This window comes from Rhinatrema bivittatum, chromosome 5 (genome assembly GCF_901001135.1).
Source record: "Rhinatrema bivittatum chromosome 5, aRhiBiv1.1, whole genome shotgun sequence".
Classification (NCBI taxonomy): domain Eukaryota; kingdom Metazoa; phylum Chordata; class Amphibia; order Gymnophiona; family Rhinatrematidae; genus Rhinatrema; species Rhinatrema bivittatum.
This window is the reverse complement of record NC_042619.1, coordinates 24770032-24779217: the sequence shown is the minus strand read 5'-3', so window position 1 is coordinate 24779217 and position 9186 is coordinate 24770032.

Genomic DNA, 9186 nt, shown 5'->3' with positions numbered 1-9186 from the left:
TCAAGTCTTTCCAGATGCAGGGTAAGGAAGGGCGGCAGAAAAAAGGAACTTCCTTCCCTGACCTCAGGCAGAAAAATCTCAAAACTTGTGGAAAACCTTTTGGTCTCTCTCTTCACCTTGAGGTCACTGCAGTCCCCTCTTGATCTGGGCGAAGAGGCAGTCAGGACCCTCTTGGCCCTCCTAGGCAGGGAAAACAGCCTTTCAGTAAGGCACAGGTCGTGGACAGGAAAAAACTCTCAATAATCAGAGAAAAGGGGAAAAGATTTTCTCAGTCTCAACTCTCCCCTATAGCCCTGTAAAGGAGCTGGCATGGCAGTGCCTCTCTATTCCAGATCTAGGCAGGGATCCTTCCAAATGAAACATAGAAATGGCGGCAGAAAAGGACCAAGCGGTCCATCCAGTCTGCCCAGCAAGCTTGTGGTAGCATCAAAAGTACCGGGCTTATGGGTTAAGGGTAGTAACAGCCGCATCAGCAAGTTACCCCCACTCCTACTTGTTTTCCCAGACCCCAAAATCCAGGGTCCTCATTGGTTGCTGTCTGAGTCTGATTCCCTCCACCTTTTCCGTCCTCCCCACTGTTAAAAAGAAACTGTAAGCTGCCACACTGCTGCCTAAACTCCTCCTCCCCTGTGATATAGGAGCTGATCGTTCCGGGCAGCCTCATGGGAGGGGCTCCTACAAGTCGTACACCCCTCTCCTACGATCTCTAACCCCAGGCTGGAACTAGGGTCTCCACATATTGGAGATCCAGTCTATGCAAAATGTATCTCATGCATATCCATTCTTGATACCCTGTGGGTGTCCAGGGCAGGGTAGGGAAGCCCTGGTTTAACTCACTGAAAATTAGGCCACATCTTTAGACCCTTCGTGCTCTTGGACATTTACGTTTCGTGTCGAGCTTCACATGAATGCCTGAACTTCTTGTTTTGAAAATTTCATAGATGTCTGAATGGGTTGCTTTACGTCTTAAGTTTTGTAAACTTTATCTCGCTCTGTCATATAACAACATCGAGGTCCATATTTAGCAGCTTGCTTGCTTTATAAACTTATCCAGCTAACTCAGCCCATATACTCGTGGACGTGGCTGCACCACTGAATATATCTGGGCTATCTTAAAGTTTATCCAGATCTACGGGCCGACCAGAGTTAGCCCCTATCTTATCCAGCTAAATTCTAGCTGGCTAACTTATTATCTGGCTAGCATTTAGCTGCATAGGGGCCCATATCCCCATCTAGCCAAATCATTTCTGACTTGTCCTTCTAAATGCTTTTAAAGTTGGACCTCATAAAGGCAATCAAAGCTTGCAGATTGTATGGAAAAGAAATATTGAAACGGAGCAGGGCATGCAGTAGAAAGTCGTGCTTAGTATATATTAAAAAAATAAATAAATAACATTGCCAATCTCAGACAAATAAAGAAATAGATTATTACCCAAGCAGATGCAAGGTTGGAGTAATAACCTGGCACATGCCCCAAGCTGTCTAGGTTCCCTCTGGCAGCCAGCTAAGTACAGTGAAGGTTGAAAACAAACTGATTGCAGGACTGTAAAAAGGTAAAACGAATGCAAAATGAACCCCTTCGTGCATTATGTTTATTGCTGCACTAGCTAGGGCCCATGGGATTGAAGCACTCAATGTGGGAAAGTACATCTGTCTTCTGTCGCTCTTTATAGAAGGTGCATAGGGGTCTTATTGTTTATTTATTTAAACATTTGTAGACCACAGAGCCCCACAAATTACAGAGAAAAGAACTTGAACAAATGTTGAGAACCTTATGGGTTCCAACTAAGAGGAATGCTCCATTGTCATAGGGGGAACAGAAGAAGTAGTATTGTGGTTTCTTCTAGCTCCCCTAGATGAGAAACTATATGGAGAGTCCTTAGGGAATTAAACTCATGCCACCATTTTAGGAGGTGGAATTTTCAGTTATCCCATTTACACAGAAACATGACAGCAGAAGGCCTTGTGGCCCACCTAATCTGCCCATTGGTCCGATTTATCTAGCCCTTACAATTCCCATCCCTCCCTCGGAGATCCCCTGTGCTTATCCCATGCTTTCTTGAATTCAGATTACTGTTTTTGTCTCCACCACCTCCACTGTCACCATGCACGCTCATGATTTGTTTAGTTGCATTAAGAAAGGACCCTTGGGTCTTTTTGGAACCCGTTTGGTTTTAGAGAAAGAGGTCTTTCAATCCTTCCTTACTCTACTTTTATGTTCCCTTTTCAAAGATTAATTTTACAGCTTTCCTGAGTACCCGAGGGCTCAGGGTTTCAGTGTTTTTCAGCTAATAGGCGTGATGTCTCTCAACCAGAGAGCATAGGTAGACTCTTATAAATCCTGGTGGAAGAATGGATCTGGGTTCATTCCTGGGGAAGGAGGATAAAGAGAAGATCTGTGATTCCCATCAGGTGTTTAACCCCATCTACATCATCAATATGTTAAAGAGAGGAGTATGGAGATACCCTCCAGGTACCCATAGGGAAGTAAGGAGAATAACTGAACTACAGGACTTAATATATGAGAAATGGGAATTTACTGTGGAACATCTACATTGGGAAAATATCATCCTATCTACCAAATTCTGGGAGGAAGGTCCATAAAACGTACCCCATTAATTGGAAAAGATCAAGATTAAGAGAATTAATTGACTTCATAAACATTGTAAATTAATGGGACAGCTTAGAACTAATGCTGTAAAATGGATTGTCAAGAACTAGAACTCGTAATTGAATGATTTCATCGATTTCCATCATTAATCACTAAACATTAAGTTGGAGACCGAATTGGCTTCCAGTGTGATTACTACTGCTATATTCAAGAGATTGTGGTCCTGGAATGACTAATGAACAAAGCTCAGAGCCTAGGAAGTAATCTTTCTGCCTCCTCCCCAGCAGGAAATCTTGGGCTTTCAGATGGCTTACCATCAGAAGGAAAGTTAACCCTTAAGCCCCTTTAGTTAACTTGAAGTGTGGCCTTCAGAGACCTGTGATGGAGCGCTAGCCCAGGGGGGTTATACAAAAAATTGTTTTTCTTTTTGGATGGGCATATTGTAACGAAGTATACAGGTGAATACAAACACTGGGCATGTAGTGAGACATGAGGCTGATGACTGAGCATCAAGAAGTGCTGACCTCACTTCCTCCTTGGGCCCATGCGGGTGGAAGGACTCCTTCTGCTGCTTCTGCTCTGTGTAGACCCACTGTCAGGGTCTGATCCGGGGAACAGCTGAAACAGGCCCAGTCCACAAACAGCTTTAATTAAAGAGACAGATTCCTGTCTAACAATATGCAGGAGAGTGCTTCCTTACCAGGCAAGCAAGGAGTGAGATCCAACAGAGCCCAGACAGAATCAGAGCAGATTTTACAGACCCGGTCAGTGAACTAGGGATTTGTTGTGCCAGCAGACACTCTCTGCTGGGTAAGGGGTTTAAACAGAGTGGGCTATCAAGAGTGGGTCTCCTTTTGCGTCAATGAGACTTCACTAGGTGTGTTCCACCCACTAATACCTGAAGTATAGAAATAACACTGTTTTCCCAACTCTCCACAGTCAGCATGGCTTTTCCTAGAGGGCTCCAGCCTGCCACCTCCACAGTCTACCCTGTTTAATCCTCATCTCATGAGCCCTCATCTAGAGCCTCCTTTTCATTGAAAGAGACTCACCTCCTGTGCATGGAAACCCTTGAGATATTTGAATGTTTCTATCATATCTCCCCTCTCTTGCCTTTCCTCTAGGGCAGTGGCGTAGCCAGAATTGATTTTTTGGGTGGGCACAAGGTTAACATGGGTGGGCTGTAGGCATGCAGGTCTACTAGTTGTTTTTTTACTGATAAATAATGCCAAATTATGCAGCATAGCATTCACATCTACGCCTAAGTATGAGGTTTACTTAATGATACAAACATAATTCACGGTGATTTGTGGTACTTTAGCCTTCTTATTATTACGATTTTATACACGGCTCCTACCTGTCCATAAATTTTGAGAGAGCGGTTGTGTTGCTTATATTTAAATTGCTAACATCTCAAAATATAGATATATATTTTTACCTTTGTTGTCTGATCTTTGTATTTTTCTAATCAGTTGGTCCAGGTCTCTTTTTCCCATTTTTTCCCTTATAGCTCATTTCCTAATTCCTTTTCAGTGTCTTTCTTCTATTACTGTCTTCTTCCCTTCCACACACACCCACCCACCCACACACACACACATACACGCTTTCTCTCACAGACTCCCTCTCACACACTCAAGCTGTCACTCTCATATGCTCTCCCCCCCCCCCCCCCCCAAGCTCACATTCAAGTTCTCACTTTCTCACCCCTCCCCAGGCTTATATTCTTATGCACACACAGACGCACATCCAGGCACCCATTCTCACCCACACACATAAACCCAGACTCCCATTCTCACCCACAAACCCATGCTCCCAGTCTCACCCACACATATTCAAGCTCCCATTCTCATCCATACATATACACATTTAAGGTACTATTCTCACCCACACATACACACATTCAAGCACCCATTCTTATCCACATATTCAAGCTTCCATTCTCACCCACCCACACAAACCCAGGCTCTCATTCTCACCCATATATACACACATTCAAGCTCCCATTCTCTCCCACCCACAAACCCAGGCTCCCATTCTCAACCACACATACACACATTCGAGCTCCCATTCACCCACATATTCAAGCTTCCATTCTCACCCACATACACACCCAGGCTCCAGTTTTCACCCACACACACTCCCATTCTCATCCACACATACACATTCAAGCACGTGCACAGCTTCCGCTTTCTCCCCCAGAGCAGGAAGATCAGCTGCCTCTCCTGCTGCCACCGGCCTCCTGCTATCTTCGGGCGTCGGGCCGTACTGCCCGCCGAACTTCCTGTCGGGGGGGGGAGCGGAAGCGCAGCGCACAACGTCCGCTTCCTCCCTCCCCCCCCCCCCCCCAAGCAGGAAGATCGGCGGGCAGTACGGCCCGACGCCCAAAGATAGCAGGAGGCCGGTGGCAGCAGGAGAGGCAGCTGATCTTCCTGCTTTGGGGGAGAAAGCGGAAGCTGTGTGCGGCGCTTCCGCTCCCCCAAACAGGAAGTTCGGCGGGCCATTTGGTTTCCCCCCTCCTTAGGCTTTTCCCCCTCCTTAGGTTTCCCCCCTCCTTAGGCTTTTCCCCCCCTCCCAAGGCTTTCCCTTTCGCCTCTCCTTGCCCGCCCTTCCCCTTTTATCTTCCTACAATTTTACAAAATTGTTCAATTTAGTCCGATATAATCAATCCTATGCTAATTGTCACTAATGTAAATATTCCTTTTTCTGTAAATAAGTTCCTTTTATTTCTTATGTTAACGGTTGTTTTTTATACTCTCACTCATGCTACCTATCTTTCCCTCTCTCCTTCCTGTCTCCCTTACCCCCCCCCCCTTTCTGGCCTGCTCCCATCCCCCGGCCCCCTGTTCATTGTAATTTCCTCCTTTAACTGAGTTACTTGTAAACCGGCGTGATGTGCCTCACGAACGTAGGTATATTAAAAGTTGTTAAATAAATAAATAAATAAATAAGATAGCAGGAGAATGGGTGGCAGCAGGAGAGGCAGCTGATCTTCCTGCATTGGGGGGGAGGAAGCGGAAGCTGCGCGCGGCGCTTCCGCTCCCCCCCGAACAGGAAGACCGGTTGGCCATACGGCCGCAGCAGCGCTTCTCCACGTGTGCCATGATGGCACGCGAGGCGTGGGTTCTCTTGTTCGCTGTCGCGGGGATGGGATCCCGCGACAGCCTTGCAGTTCCGGTGCCAGTTGGGTGGGCCTGGGTCTAAGTTGGGTGGGCACCTGCCCACCCAGGCCCACCCGTGGCTACGCCACTGCTCTAGGGTATACATGTTTAGATCTTTAAAAAAGATGATTTATATTCAGACAACTACCAACAAGGTCTGAATTACATAGTCTGGGTAAAACAAATAAGCATGGGTGTAGCTTGCTTGTTACAGCGGTTACTACCCTGAATCAAGCCTGGTACTTCACTTGGAATACATATCCAGTGCAGCTCACTGCTTCAACGGCAGGGAAATGAAGAAAAGAGGATTTGTATTCAAACAACCAACAAGGACTTAGTTGCACAGGCTGGGTAAACAAGCATGGGAGTAGCTTGCTTATTACGGTGGTTACTACCCCAAACCAATAAATAGAAACTCTGTTTAATATTTACGTCCTTATGTTCAGAAACTCTGTTTAATGTAACGCCTTAACCGCGACTGTTTTTGTTCAATGGAAACCGACCTGATTTGATATGTGTATCGAGAATGTCGGTATATAAAAATTCTAAATAAATAAATAAATAAATAAATTAGCTGGATACTTCACTTGGATGCAGCTCCAGCATTGCTCTCTACATCAATGGCAGGGGTGGAAGGGAAATAGAACCAAAAAATGTTATTTAAAGGGACAAGAGTAACAGAAAAATATGAAAAAAAAGTGTGAAAGCTTGCTGGGCAGACTGGATGGCCCATTTGGTCTTTTTCTGCCATCATTTCTATGTTTCTATCCCCATATGCTTTAGAACAAAGACCATTGATCATTTTAATAGCCACTCTCTGGACCAACTTCATCCTGTTATATCCTTTTGAAGGTGCGGTCTCCAGAATTGTGCACAGTATAACAAGAATAGGATTGTGTTTTCTTCTGAGTGAACAGGGTTACCCATCCATTGGGACTCAGCCCTTTTATGTTTTGTTGTTATTACTGATTGCTGAAGGAAGAGGGTCCTTTCCATTGGAAGGAACCTAGGATCATCAATATCCTTAAGGAGAGATGGCCAATGGTTCTCCAAGCTGGAGAAGGAGAGCATGCAGAGATATTTTCAGATCCCAAGGTGCATTACCAGACCTTAGAGAGAGGGATGGTACACAGAAGATTCTGATGAAAAATGTTTCTACTAAGTTTATTTCCCAAATGTATTGTTTGGGTCGCAGGCTATCCATATAGTCCATATGTTGACTGATCAGTGGAGCACATATTTATCTCTGGACTTAAAAAAAGAAGATTGGCATGCTATTTGGTGTTCTTTACAGAAGCTTTCACTTTCTAACAAAAACAGGGAGCTGATGTATAAATGGTTACACAGAACGTATTTATTTATTTATTAACTTTTATTTACCGACATTCATGGAGCACATCATGCCGGTTTACAATGAACTCAGGTGGGAGATACAGTAAAACAAAATAACATTAAAACAATATAATATTACTAACACAAAAACAAGGTACAAAGAAGAACAAAATGTATAGATGCCCACTATGCTTTTCTAAATTTAGCAACTCTAATCCTTTATGCTGGAGAGGCTGTGGAATAGGTTGCCTCCTATCATCATATGTGGTGATCTTGCTCGATTGCCCAATCCTTTTGGACAGAAGTCCAGGGGAAGATGAGGCTATCTTTCAGAAGAATTTTCATCAGTCTGCTCCTCTTGTGTTTGTCAGGAAAAGGGGAAGTGGCTTCTCATTAGCTGCATGCAGCTGGAATAATTATCACTCTCTTCTGGAAGTCTACTCCTGGGCCTCCAGCTCAGTTGGAACCAGTTCTGGGATCCTGGAATCATGGACCTCCATTTACACTACTCAGGAATTTTTCCCTCTATTTTATAATCTCCTCCCCCAGCATACCAAGTGGGACCATTGCAGTGTCAGTTCTTGGCCAGAGGGTCTTGCACCAAAGCTCTCTCCAGAACCCTACAATCACGGGCCCTGAATCTGACCACTAAGTGTCACCCTTGAGCAATGTGTAACCATAGGATCCAAGCTGCTTCAGAAGTTTACAAAGCCGTGTAAATCAGTTCATTGTTATCTTATTCCAAGGCTCCAAACAGACAACAGTTTGGACAGTTCCCTGACATGGAACTGTGTTTCGCCAGGGAGGCTGCGTCAGGAGGGACTAGACAGGTAGCAACCTTATATCTACATAAACAGCCTGAATCCTATGGTCATGCATTCTTCTCAAGATCTGCATCTGCGTGTGAAACGTTTGATAAACCCACATTGTATCTTGTATCCTTGAGCAATGACCGTGATGCCCTTCCCCCTGGGGGAAGGGTCTTGGATGCTGTCTCCACAGTATCTCCTACCATGAGGCCTGGAAGACCCAACTCAGGGATATAATCAGGGGATTTTCTGCATGGTAGAGCCACCTGAAACCACCTGGCCAGTCAAGCAATTGTTCTCCAGTGACCCTCCCAATAACTGAAATGACACCGAGTAGGAGAAAGGTACTTTTTATTAGAAGAAAACCAAGTTGTTTCAGTGCAGAGCAGAGATGTCAATGAAATAGGGCACAGTGAACAGGAATGGCAGCAATGGGACAATTAGCCCAAAGTGGGTAGATCTAGTCATCAAAATCAACTGCTGTTGTCTCGCCAAGCTTCTGTCCTTCAGAGACTGCCAGGGATGCCTCTTGGAGCCAAAATTTCAAAATAGGGATTTGGCTTCATTTCTTCATGAATTACAGTATGAGTTCTGGCTATAAATAGCTTTCTTTACCCTTTGTATCTCAGAGCATGAATTACAGACCAGCTGGTGAGTCAGCATCTCCCCAGGGAAGGCAGCAGATTGCAAATCAGGATAGAAGGCAAGCCTGGTGGGGCTGAAATAGTGACAACCTCATCAATCAGTAGCTCTTCAAGCTCTAGGCTCTTAAAATTTACTCTTGCTTTGTCAAGTAAATGCATCTTGATCACACTGCAAGGGTAAAATCAAGAAGCCTGTTCAACTATTTTTTTTTAGACAGGGTCTATAAAAAAAAAAAAAGTCACCGATTCCAACTTAAAAATTTCTGTTTAATTCAATGATTTAAAAAAATAAAATAAAAAAAATAAATCTAGAAGTAAACTTGGAGCTTCCAGAACCCATATGCAAGGTATTGCATGAGCACCTGCCCCTGACACTTTACAGAAGGAAGCCAAAGGGCTATTCAAGGTCTATAAAAAAAAAAAAAAGAGAAGTCAAGCCAAGCATTCCAAGGAGAAAATAATCCATTTGTTTAGTGTCTTCCAAACTTACAACATCCAACCTTGCCTAACCGGTACCTTCATCAATGTATTTCTTTTTGGAGTGCCTGGCGTGATATTCCCTTTAGTCAGTGATTTGAAACAGCAGTGTCTCTTATTTGTGGAGAAATTAAACAGTCTGGCCATTTCCTTCT